Below are 13507 nucleotides of genomic sequence, written 5' to 3' on the forward strand. Positions count from 1 at the left end.
CCTCCTCTGTAACTTCCAGCTACAATCCCTTGACCTCCGTTTGATTCCTCTTTAAATTCTTAGCGAATTCCATTTTTGATCCTTCCAGCCTTTGGAAAAACTCAAACCAACCCGTGTCTTTAAAATTTTGGCATGCTTCGAGGCACTTTTCTAATGCCTCTATTGATCCTGGTTCATGTCAAATTGTCGGCCCACCCATTGCTACACTGTTTCAACATTGTTCTCCTCTCTTATCCTCCTTGAGAAATTTTGAAGTGATTGGCACAATGCTCAGCTATTCTAGCTCTGCAAACTATTCTCCTCCACTTTTGTCTGAGAGTTTTTAATGAGGATGCAATGCTTCAGCAAAGGGTAAATGGTAGGGTGACACAGTGAGGTTAAAGGTAGGGATTTCAAATCAGGATTCGTACCGTGCAATAACATTCCTTATTAATGCCAAGTTAGGGAAGGTCTAGTCTGAGGTACAATTCCCTTTTTGGCATGATCGATCATTAAATGATCATGATTATAAGATCATAATACTTTGGTTTCAATTTAAATGCTCACAAGTCATGCAAAGGTCATGTCATAATGTAATTCGTCCTCCCCCTTGGCTTAAATGTGACGGTCGTACTTCGCCGTCAAAAGGATATCACATTAGATTGCCATAATTACTAAATAAAAGAGGATAGTGATATTACCATTTCATGACATACTTGGTGTGACGTGGAGAGAATACATTGGTGATGAGGTGCACGAAATTAATTCTGGTGGTCAAGGCAATTGCTCTGAGTCATGGTGATGCATGCTGTGTATCACAATAGATAATTTACTTGGATTATTTGTAGAAGTCGTCGGTTGTTACAGGTGTAACATCCAAGACGACTGTTATGTATTATTGGTTTCCTCAAAAGATAAAAACAAAGAACTAAAACAATCATGTAACATCATTATTGTAAGATATGCTTGAAATAACAAATTTTGTTTCAAAGTGTGTAATAGCTACCACAAAGTGGTTTTAAACTGTTATAGAAATTGTTTGTCTGCGCCCCAAAGAGGTTTTCAAAGCCAGATTATTTTCATTATTATTATTTATTTTTTAGCAGGTGTAACAACCGCCACAGAGTGGTTTTTAGCTGTTACACTTAATGAAAAATTAGAATTTTGGCAGCACAGGGGGGTTTTCCCCTACTCCTGTACTCTGAAGGTCCGAATTCGTGACAATGTTAACAAATGAATCCCTTGAATCAGGTTTATTATATAACCAAAGATGGTGCCCATTTGCAAGCAATGGTGTCCTCGCACTGTCAATGGTAACCAAATTCACAGTCCCATTGTTAAAGACTGCATCTATGTCATAGGGACCTAGCCATCTGGTGCAGAGCTTACCCTTGAAGCCCTTGAATCTTGAATCATATAAGAAAGTCTAATATCCTTTTTGAAACTTCTTCTTCTTGATGAACCTGTCATGCCACTTAGCTCTCTGCTGCTGGATAATATCTGTTTGCTGGATAACAACCAGCCATTTCTCCTCTAATTCATTGAGCTGGTTCAACCTTTGCTTTTGTGCTGTAGCCAGATCCAAATTCACCTGTAATGCTGTTCTCAATGTCTTGATTTCGAACTCAATAGAGACTATGGGATTTTTACCATACGCAAGTTCGTATGGTGAAAATCCCATAGTATTCCTCCATGTAGTTCTATATGCCCACAAGACTTCTGGAAGTTTATCAACCCAATTACTTTGGTGACTAGCCACAGTCTTGGTAAGAATCCTCTTGATGACCTTGTTGGTTTTTTCCACTTGGACTTTTGCTTATTGGTGATAAGATGTTGTGATTTTCTAATGGATTTTATATCTTTCAACCAACTTTTGGATCATATGGGATGTAAATTGGGGCCCTCCCTTTGTCACTATCTCCCTGGGTATCCCAAAACAGACAAATATGTCTTCAAACATGAAGTCTGAAACAAACTGCTCTGTGGCTCTGGTTAGTGCTTTTGCCTCAACCCATTTTGTGACATAGTCCGTGCGGACCAAGATGTAGGATTTCTATTTAGATGAAGGATTATTTGGTCTCACAAATTCCAAGGCCCATTGTGTTAAAAGGTTATAAGACTATTTGAGGTTGTAACGACATCTCATCTGATTGCGGCAGTTGGCCCATCCTTTGGCAACTATCACATCCTTTCATGAACTTCTTGGCATCCTCAAATATTGTTGGCCAATAATATCTCAACGAAAGGGCTTTGTATCATATCTGCTTGTCTGCGAAGTTCCCTCCATAAGGTTCCTCATGACAAGCCTTAAGGATGTCAAAGATCTCATCCTCCCTAACAGAACGTCTGTTCTGAAAATCTGGTCCAGTGTGTTAGATATTCCCATATATCCAGGTATAGGTAGCACTCTGTTGTATGATCTTTCTCTTTTCCTTTGAGGACAAGGATTGTGGAAACTTCCTTGCAACAAGATAATTAGCTATATTTGCATACCATGGTGAGTAAGTAGAAATAACAAAGAGATACTCATAAGGGAAAGAATCCTCAGTAGGAATGCAATTGTCATAAATAATTAACCTAGAAAGAAAATCAACTACTACATTATATTTTCTAGGTTTATCTACAATTGTGATATCAAATTCCTGTAACAACAATAACCAACGTGTAATTATACCATTGGTAATTGACTTATTCATTAAAAAATAAATAACGGAGTGGTCAATGTGTACAAATACTTGATAACCGGTAATATAATGTCGAAAGTTATTGATGGCACGCACTACTGCTAAGAATTCCTTCTCAGTCACTGTGTAATTGATCTTAGCCGGAGTCAAATTATTGCTTATGTAATAAATAGCGTAAGGTTTCCTATCCTCGAGCTGGCCCAAAACAACACCTACAACAATATTAGATGCATCTGTAGCTATGTGAAACGGAAGTTCCCAATTAGGTCCACGTAAAAATAGAGCTACTGATACACAACATTTCAGCTTGAAAAAGTCCTGCTCACACTTTCCTGTCCACAAAAATTTTACATCTTTCATAAGTAAGGAGAACAATAGCGATGCAATTTTTGAAAAAATCTCTATAAACCTTCTATAATACCCTGCATGCCCCAAGAAACTACGTACCTCTTTTTGCGTCTTGGGAGTTGGAATTTTTAGAATTACCTCTATTTTAGTAGGGTCTACCTTGATCCCGTCAGCAAAAATGTAGTGTCCCAGCACGATCCCTTCAGTCATCATCATGTGACATTTTTCAGTGCTCAAAGAAACATTAGTCTATACACAACGTTCCAACACTTTTTCTAAATTAGCTAATGTTGTTTCAAAAGCATCACCATAAGGTGTAAAATCGTCCATGAAGATTTCAAGGCAGTCATTCAACAAATCAGAAAAAATTCCCAGTATTTCCCTTTGAAAAGTTGCTGGCGCATTGCAGAGTCCAAAAGGGAGTACTCTATATGTGAAATTTCCCCAAGGGCAAGTAAAGGTTGTTTTATCCTAATCCTCTGGGGCAATCTGTATCTAGTTGTAGCCAATAAACCCATCTAAAAATGAAAAAAACATTTTCCCAGAAAGGGTGTCAAGGACCTAATCTATAAATGGTAAAGGAAAATGGTCCTTTTGAATGGCCTTATTGAATTCTCTATAATCCACATAGACTCTCCACTTTCCATTATTCTTAGGGACAATGACAAGTGGAGACACCCACTCACTATCATATATCGGATAAATAAAGTTAACATTCAGGAGTTTTTGTGATTATTTTTTCATTACCTCCTTCAACGCAGGGTTCATGCGGCGCTGCTGTTGTCTAATTGGTTTGCAACCATCTTTCAAATAAATGCGGTGAGTGCACAGGTTTGGATGAATCCCTTTCATATTCATGCAGTCCCATGCAAATGCCTTTTTGTATTTCTGTAACAACTGTAACAACAATTTTTTTTTATTAGCAGTTAGGTTGAGATTAATGTCAGATACTTTTATGGTTCTATTTCGACTGGACTACTGTCAGTATGCAGAGTGCTTCTCATTTGTTTGAATTTTATATCATCTACCTCCTCTTCCTCCTTTGAATTTTCAATAGAGGCAATAAAAAGCAAGTTACTAATAAATCCATTATGTAGAAATTTTGAATAATATGACACATATTCACAGAGATTATCCTGATTATACACTTATAAGCGGAACATGCATAATACATAACCTCCTCTACATTGATCATCAATTTACAGAAGGAGAAACATTCACAGGCGTACATAGAAGCATCAATCACACATATCAACACAGTATTTTCCCGGGGAAAGCATCTCGCTAAAAACCCCAACTATATGTATATTGTAGTGATTGAATCATGTAACAATACATAGTACAATACTCCTCACAAGTACTCAGTACTATCTCCACATGCTACGCACAATACAGCTCAGATGTGATCTCCAAATCTCCCCCGCTGCTTGCCTGCCTCCACAGCTCAATACCTGCTCAAGAATGAATGAGAATGGTTTACCAAACTCGTATTTAACCTCCAAAGAATCACTCACACTGTGAAAGATGTGAGCAGAGGCTATAATACTTGGTATTGGCCAATTCATTGGCATACTAAATCCCTTTGATTGTGCAAATCATCATGCACAACTATAGTTACAACTGATAGCAATCTGATCCTCTAACACCTGTCCCTCCTGAACTGAACATGCACTGACATGCAACTGAGTTAACTGATGTATTATATAGTTTCATTATGAGTTAATAATTAGTTTAACAACTCATCATTAGTCTATTTGCAGTTAGACTAATTACAACTAGTTTAACCAAGTCAAACTGAACACAACTCCATCAACTCCACCAAACTCAACTGATTGAGTTCTAACTGAAGTCATGCATGCAACAACTCAACTGACCCACAAAGAAAGCGTACTTCCTTCTGACAGCTGCATGTGCCACATCTGTAGCTCAAACTGAAGTGCTCCAAGAGAATAAGATCAAGTTTATAGTCCAAATATTATTATGAGACAATAATATTTGACTTTTCTATTTTTGACAGCCAGTCTAAAAATAGACTTTGATCACTCCTGCTGTGATCACTCCTACTGTGATCATCCCTGCTGTGGTCACTGCTGCTGTGATCACTCCTGCTGGGATCCAAAAATAGAACTTGCGCCATAATTTTCCTGCGGGCCCACTTAGTGAAGGCGACTCTTTTCACTAAGCTCCATCATCTTGTTGCATTCTCAACAAGCATTTCTTGTTGCACACTTTTGTTAGGTTGAGATTAATGTTCAGATACTTTTCTGGTTCTATTTCGACTGGACTACTGTCAGTATGCAGAGTGCTTCTCATTTGTTTGAATTTTATATCATCTACCTCCTCTTCCTCCTTTGAATTTTCAATAGAGGCGATAAAAAGCAAGTTACTAATAAATCCATTAATGATATCATCTTCTGTCTCATCCTTGAAATACTGGGCTTTTCCCAGAGTGAGGAGCGGTAGGGAAATATCTGATTCGGGTTCAAATTCATCCCACCAGGGATTGTTCAAATCCATATTTGGTTTTGGGGGGTAAAGGTTAAGGTTCTTTATAGCTTGGCCATCTGAAATCATCATAGATCTAGATCTGCATCCTATAAATGCATCTACAGTGGCCAACCAGGGTCTCCCTAGAATCAAAGGATGTCCCCCCAGGTTGGATTTGGTTTGTAAGATAAGAAAGTCAGTCGGATACCTCTAGGAATCTATTGTGATTATTATGTCTTCTAATACCCCCTTGGGTTTAACACAGGACCTATCTACTAATTCAAGTACAGTAGGCGTATGTCTAAGTCCATGTAGCCCTAGGGTGGTAAATAGGTCCTTTGTCATCACATTAATGGCTGCCCCAAGATCAATCAATGTATTAGTTATGGGCTGGCCATCAATATAGATAGTAACCGTAGGGTTTCCTGGATCATTATACTTTGTTAAAAGAGGCTGAGCAGTCATTAATTCAGACAATTTCCCCATCACATGTATGGTAGCAGGGTCCTTAGGCTTCCTTCTAGGTTTCTTAATGCATAGGTCTCGTAATGTTGTGGCATAAATAGGTAATCCTTTAAAATCTTGCAGCAGAGGAATTCATACATGTAGGTTTTGCAACTCCCTAAGGAAATCAAATTCGAGTTGTGAGGTCATTCCAATCTTAGTTAATCTCTGAGGATACGGAGGATCCTGAGTCATAACAATCGAATTGATTGCTATAGGTGTATCAACCTTACTCAAGTTGGTTGTTACAAGAGTAACAATTCTTCTCGGGTTGGTTGTTTTAGGCGTAACAATTTGCTCTGTATCCGTTGTTACAGGTGTAACAACCACCTCAAAATCTACTATACCTCCGGATGCAGGAGCATCTAAGCCCCTTCTTAATCAAAGAAGAATCAAAGTGGAGCGAGGAGGACGTGGACAGCAAAGCTGAGCGACGGGAGGAAAATCTGCTTAAAACATATTTAAAGTGGATTAAAGCGGATATATCTCAAGAAGACTTACTATTATTAACAACGTGCATCAATTATGGAGCGTTCTGTTGGAGGAAAATAAGGATCGGATCCCTCCGATCTAACATTTCTATTATAAATGCAATGTAACAACAGTAGAGATATATCTATAGGAATCGATAGGCGTTCAAGAAGAGAGAGCCAGAGTGATAGAGCAAGATGTAATCGAATTTGAGCTTGCTTCTAAGGTTGAAACGCCTTAGTATGTCACTGTTTTGTGATATATATAAACCTGGGTTTAGTGTTTGTTGCGTACATTCATGTGTGTTTTATAATTACGTTAATTTTGTGTTGCAAGTTTGCTGATCGACCATCGATCAATCAGTTCAGGATCGATGGTGATCTAATTTAATGTTAATTGTGATGAATGAATCTTGTCATCGGCAGATAAAATGGAAGATGATGAGTGGCAGGGGAGACTGGCCATGATGAATCTGGTCAACATGCTGAGCGTTCCCATGGCTCTCAATGCAGTAGCTGAACGAAACGTGGCAGACATCATATGGCAGAATGGTGCCAACACCCCGCTTTCTGCATCACAGATTTTATCACAGTTGCAAACTCAATCTCTAGATTCTTGTTCTTCTGCTCATAATCTGCAGAGAATAATGCGAATGATGGCGAGTTACAACGTATTGAAAGAGTCCGTTACAGAGGTTTCCAATGGAGTCCGTGAGAGACTGTACAGCCTGACTGATGTGGACAAGACTCTGGTGAAAGACGAGACGGAATTGTCTTATGGGTCCTATGTGTTACAGCACCGTCAGAAAGCGTTGATGAGGGCATGGCCTCTGCTCCATTCAGCAGTGCTGGATCCATCAGAGGAGCCATTCAGAATAGCAATATGATCGAATCCATGAGATGCGGCGTTAAGAAGACGCCGACAGGATTTAAATGACGGAACCAGAGAGACTCCTATATATTCAATAGAAACTGATGCGATCAGTTATAAATCAGCTTTGATGTGGATCGGCTCTGGAGAGTTCGATCGGAGCGGAGCCATGAACGCTGGATTTTTTTTATGAATCGGAGCAGTGGAGAATTACGTCGGCTTTGATGGAGTTGGGTGGATCGGCGGATCTGCCAACGTATACAGAGGTGCCCATATATTTTGAAATCCATGTATTGTTATGTATTACCATGTGGCTGTAAGATCTTAATACTTAGCACACATGTATGGATGGCTCGAATTTAGGGAAGATCCACGTCGATAAGTTAAAGGGTTTTAAGTTTAAAACGCTTCCGTTTAGGCTTGTGGGCCATAACCCACAGGCCCAGGTTCGCGATTTTTAATGAAAATGGATTTTGGGCTTACCCCAAGATCTCATTTTCATCAAGTGGTATCAGAGCAGGGAAAGGATTTCCTGCGAGAATGAAGAAGAATGCAAGCGGAAGGGGAAAGAGGTACAGTTGTGTTAAAGCTGGAGAGTTCATGGTCTTACTGTCGTGCAGATGGCGGCAGCGGAAGGTGAGAAGATTTGCAGCAACCTAGAGCAAGGTGTGCTCAATTGGTTCCAGAGAAGAGAACCAGAAGGATGCCAAAAGACCGAGTGCAGAGGGCTTGGTGAGGTATCGTGTAACAGAGGAGACTGTTACTGTAGAGGTTGGTTGCAGCTCACAGAAGATCATGAAAGCAGTTCCACTGAAGAGATACAGTGGGTAGAATTGTTGAGGACCAGGAGAAGTATATGACCAGGGGGTCATCAATATTTTTTTTCTTTCCTCGAGAGTCTGATGCAGGAGCATCTAAGCCCCTTCTTAATCAAAGAAGAATCCAAGTGGAGCGAGGAGGACGTGGACAGCAAAGCTGAGCGACGGGAGGAAAATCTGCTTAAAACATATTTAAAGTGGATTAAAGCAGATATGTCTCAAGAAGACTTACTATTATTAACAGCCGTGCATCAATTATGGAGCGTTCTGTTGGAGGAAAATAAGGATCGGATCCCTCCGATCTAACATTTCTATTATAAATGCAATGTAACAGCGGTAGAGATATATCTATAGGAATCGATAGGCGTTCAAGAAGAGAGAGCCCGAGTGATAGAGCAAGATGTAATCGAATTTGAGCTTGTTTCTAAGGCTGAAACGCCTTAGTATGTAACTGTTTTGTGAATGTATAAACCTGGGTTTAGTGTTTGTTGCGTACATTCATGTGTGTTTTATAATTACGTTAATTTTGTGTTGCAAGTTTGCTGATCGACCATCGATCAATCATTTCAGGATCGATGGCGATCTAATTTAATGTTAATTGCGATGAATGAATCTTGTCATCGGCAGATAAAATGGAAGATGATGAGTGGCAGGGGAGACTGGCCATGATGAAGCTGGTCAACATGCTGAGCGTTCCCATGGCTCTCAACGCAGTAGCTGAACGAAACGTGGTAGACATCATATGGCAGAATGGTGCCAACACCTCGCTTTTTGCATCACAGATTTTATCACAGTTGCAAACTCAATCTACAGATTCTTGTTCTTCTGCTCATAATCTGCAGAGAATAATGCGAATGATGGCGAGTTACAACGTATTGAAAGAGTCCGTTACAGAGGTTTCCAATGGAGTCCGTGAGAGACTGTACAGCCTGACTGATGTGGACAAGACTCTAGTGAAAGACGAGACGGAATTTTCTTATGGGTCCTATGTGTTACAGCACCGTCAGAAAGCGTTGATGAGGGCATGGCCTCTGCTCCATTCAGCAGTGCTGGATCCATCAGAGGAGCCATTCAGAATAGAAGTATGATCGAATCCATGAGATGCGGCGTTAAGAAGACACCGGCAAGATTTAAATGACGGAACCGGAGAGACTCCTATATATTCAATAGACACTGATGCGATCAGTTATAAATCAGCTTTGATGTGGATCGGCTCTGGAGAGTTCGATCGGAGCGGAGCCATGAACGCTGGATTTTTTTATGAATCAGAGCAGTGGAGAATTACGTCGGCTTTGATGGAGTTGGGTGGATCGGCGGATCTGCCAACGTATACAGAGGCGCCCATATATTTTTAAATCCATATATTGTTATGTATTACCATGTGGCCGTAAGATCTTAATACTTAGCACGCATGTATGGATGGCTCGAATTTAGGGAAGATCCACGTCGATAAGTTAAAGGGTTTTAAGTTTAAAACACTTCCGTTTAGGCTTGTGGGCCATAACCCACAGACCCAGGTTCGCGATATTTAATGAAAATGGAATTCGGGTTTACCCCAGGATCTCATTTTCAACACCTCCTCTAGAATATTAACATTCCTCCTCGGTGTTGATAGGGGAGTGGTTTTGTTTAATCACCTTACCCGACCGTAGTTGAATTTCGTTAAGTCCAATGGGAGTGATAAGGTAAGTCTAGAAGGTAGTCAAAGCCTCTATGCTTTAGGTAGCATTATTATTCAGGTTAGGGTTAGTTTGCACAGGTAATTGGGGGCGCACAAGTGGTGTAGAAATAAGAGTTTGGAAAGGGGGCAATTGTCACTACCGTTGCATTGGTAATCCAAATGAGACTGTACTTTTTGCATTCCCCCTCTAGTTTTGATTCCAAGGATATGGTTGAGATGGAAGATATTGAATAGATGGAGAGGGGGACCACTAGTTCCAGGGTGAAGGAAACTATGTTGGAGAAGGAGTAGAGTATTGCCATGGATATTGCTGAGCGTTATATGAATTATTCCATGAATTAAAAGAAGAAAAACCTTGGGACATACCTAGAGGTCATGGCTACCATGGTCTCATGGGCACTACGAAATAAGAGGACTGAAATTCTTCAATAAATTTTCTGAGTACTGCTTTTACACTGGGAAGCTCCAAACATTGACCTGTAGAATGTTCCAGCTCACAAATATTACACACGCTGATGCTGCTCATTTCACACTCCCTCAAGGGATGTTTCTTCCAGCAATTAAGACAGAACACAACCAGAGGTGTCTCAACTTCTCCTTGTGTCTTCTTGATTTGCGCTGTCATTATCTAGGTAGATAGAGTACTGAGGATGTCAGTTTTGAAATTTTCGAATAAATTCCCAATCTCTACTCTGGTTACTCCTCCACTTGTGGAATTTTGTATTCAGGCAGAGGCATCTCGGATTGTGCTTCTTCTCTTCGATGAACCTCTAGAGCATCTTAGACAAAGCTTTATGATTTCGACGAATGGTTCATGAGATATGTCCTGTTTCCTAATAGATTCAGGGTATCAAGGCAGTCATCCCTCATTCCTCTTATGAATATGGTCTTCAAGGTCTCGTGATCTAAATCACTGTGTTTAGACCTCTGCAAATTATAATGAAACTGCTCCACATAGTCCTCTAGGCTCTCATCCTCCTTTTGTTTCATCCTGAATACTTCCTCTCTTAAGTCCCTGGTTCTGCAATAGTCTTGATACTTTGATAAAAATGTCTCCTTCATGTCGCTCCATGTTCAAATAGAAGTAGAGCCTAACCCCATGAACCATCTCAGGGCTGCCCCTTTTAGAGTAGCAGGAAATAATTTTAATTTATGAGCATTTGAAACATAGTCATAACTCCTGCACAAGACATCAAATTCAAATAAGAAGGTGTCAGGGTCTTCTACAATCATTCCTTGAAAAGATGGTAAAGATGATAAAGGAATATTTTTCATGGGAGCCTCGCCTATGATATCCCCAATTTGGAACTCAAAGGTGGTGACAGTAGCATATGTTTTAGTGTTGTTTTTATTTTTGTCCCCCATTGTTAACCCTTTTGATCCTTGCTGTAACAGACGTTCTTCAAACTATTCTTGTGATTGTCTTGCAGGTGAAATTGGTAGCTTGGGCGTCTTCAGGGATAACTGTTTCATTGCGCTGCCCGAATCTGGATATTGATAAACCAATAAGTGCTCTCATGTTTTAGTTTTTTTATGCCCCCCTTTAGTTTCCCCTTGTCCCTCAGTCCTAAGGTTATGGTTACTAGCTTCCCCCTGCTACTCCTGAATTGGATGCTTAATCTTGGGAGTGTTTTCACTAGCTTTAGAATGGTATGGTCCCAAGACAGAGGAATCAAAGGTTTCTGTCCTTTTTATGGGAGTAACATCTTTTTTTGGCCCTGTTTTCCTTGCATCCTTTTGAGAACTTGACTATTCTTTTTCTACCCTTGAGATCAGTTCATGGATAAATGTTTTCCTTCCCAAATATACACTCTTCCTTTCCTTTTTACAACCCATTTTTCCTGTGACTAATTAGAGTGGGGGGGTATTTTTTGTATTTCTATAATTCCTACAGTTGCACACATGGACCCTATGTGTATTAATTCACACCCTAAGTGTCTTAGTCTTCGAGAGTGGTGAGCTTGCCTAGGTATGTTAGAGCAATGCTTAGGTTCTTACCTCTCGACTTACCACCCAACAACTGAAGAGTTGAAGACATGCTTTAAGAAAACAACAGAATGCCACACCCTAAGTTCCCTAGTGATCACAATGGTGAGCCTGCCCAGGTATATCAGAGCGATGCACAAGTTCTTACCTCTCATCTTACCACTCAATGATTATGGACTAGGAACACTCTATCATCAAACAAACAACTTGGCTGATTGTATCACCAACTACCATCCCCGACATCGGTGCCAAAATGTAGTGTTGTTTTAATCAATCCTATTTGACCACGACTGCAACCATTTAATTGTCAACCCAGGGTAGGTCTGTTATTTCAATGGAGTTTGTACTATATGTGCTGATACACTACAACCAAGAGTGAAAATAGAAAAAAGTAAAGAATGCCACTGAATCAATTATAGAAACTAAATCATTCATGCAGAAATTAAAACAGTCTACGGAAATGAAATCACACTTCACAATTACCAGAGCAAAGGCGTGCCACACACTGTACTGATAACTATACTAGCTAGTCAACTACCTACTGCTAATCAAATCGGTGTAACAACATAACATAATTATGGAACTGAAGCAGATATATTCTACAAATTATACAATGACAACATAAAACCATACAAACAATAAGATCTATAACAACACAGAGAGTGTAACAACAATCTGTTCCATCCTGCTCTTAGACCAATCAGGGCGGCTGTTCATTCCATAACCTTGTTATTGCAAGAAACACCTTAAAAAGAGGAGAGGATCCAAAAGACTTCTCTAATGCTTACCCCAGTTATCCATAAAAAGCAATATTGCATCATTATATTTAACAAAAATGGCAAAGTAACACGATGGAAAAATAGGTTGTTCTTAATAAGGAAAAGGCGATTAACCTGTAAAGTTTTGTTGGCCTGGAGGGAAAAAGGATCAAAACTAGGGAAAGAAAGTATAAGAAATAGGTATAAAAACTACACCCAACACTACACACCACCATGCACCCGCAGAATGTTTCCCATGCACATTTATTTCTTTCTTTTTTGTGTGTTCTTTCAAACTTTGAACATTTTGGTTTGTATTGCCTTATATTTTTTTTCTTATTGTTATGTTTGTGTATCTTTCTTGACATGTATTTCCTTGTGTACATAGGCCAACCAATGCGCGATGGATGCATTGGAGGTATCATTTCATGTGAGTCTGGCCTATCCACTGTAAGTTTAGGAGTAAGAGTAGTTGTTTTCTTTTCTTGTTGTTTCTTTGAATTTATTTCTTTCACTTTGCACTTTGATTCTTTCCTTTTGTTTGTTTTCTTTCCATTCATAGGATATCTTCCGCATGAGACCGTGTTTGGATTCTCATACAAACTTGGCAAAATCCAAGAGGAAGTTGTACAACTATCAATGCTTGGTTATCTATCTATTCCCTCCATTTATGTGAATCTTGAGTTTATTTTAGTCGATGATACTCTGATGGAAAATACGTTCCTTTTAGAGAAAGTCATAGTGAAATCACGATGCTTGCACTTTAACTAGTACCGCCTAATCTGATCGGTCTTCTATTTTTCGGTTAATCCTTGTAAACTAAGTCGAGTAGAGTAAGGAGGGGAGGAAAACCTTAATAATTATGTCAAAGGTGTATATAAATATCCTTCTCTCAAGGGATAACCTCTTCTTCTCTCAATA

The 13507-nt window shown here is 39.6% G+C and overlaps 2 pseudogenes; both read left to right on the forward strand.

Annotated features, from left to right (window-relative positions):
- The first annotated feature begins 6903 nt into the window (after positions 1–6903).
- LOC149197951 (nicotinate N-methyltransferase 1 pseudogene) lies at positions 6904–7359 on the forward strand (annotated as a pseudogene).
- Positions 7360–8793: 1434 nt separating this feature from the next.
- On the forward strand, positions 8794–9249 carry LOC149197952 (nicotinate N-methyltransferase 1 pseudogene; annotated as a pseudogene).
- The last annotated feature ends 4258 nt before the right edge of the window (positions 9250–13507 follow it).

This window comes from Pinus tabuliformis, chromosome 2_2 (genome assembly GCF_031772625.1).
Source record: "Pinus tabuliformis cultivar Carrire ecotype Pingquan chromosome 2_2, CPIR1, whole genome shotgun sequence".
Taxonomy (NCBI): Eukaryota; Viridiplantae; Streptophyta; class Pinopsida; order Pinales; family Pinaceae; genus Pinus; species Pinus tabuliformis.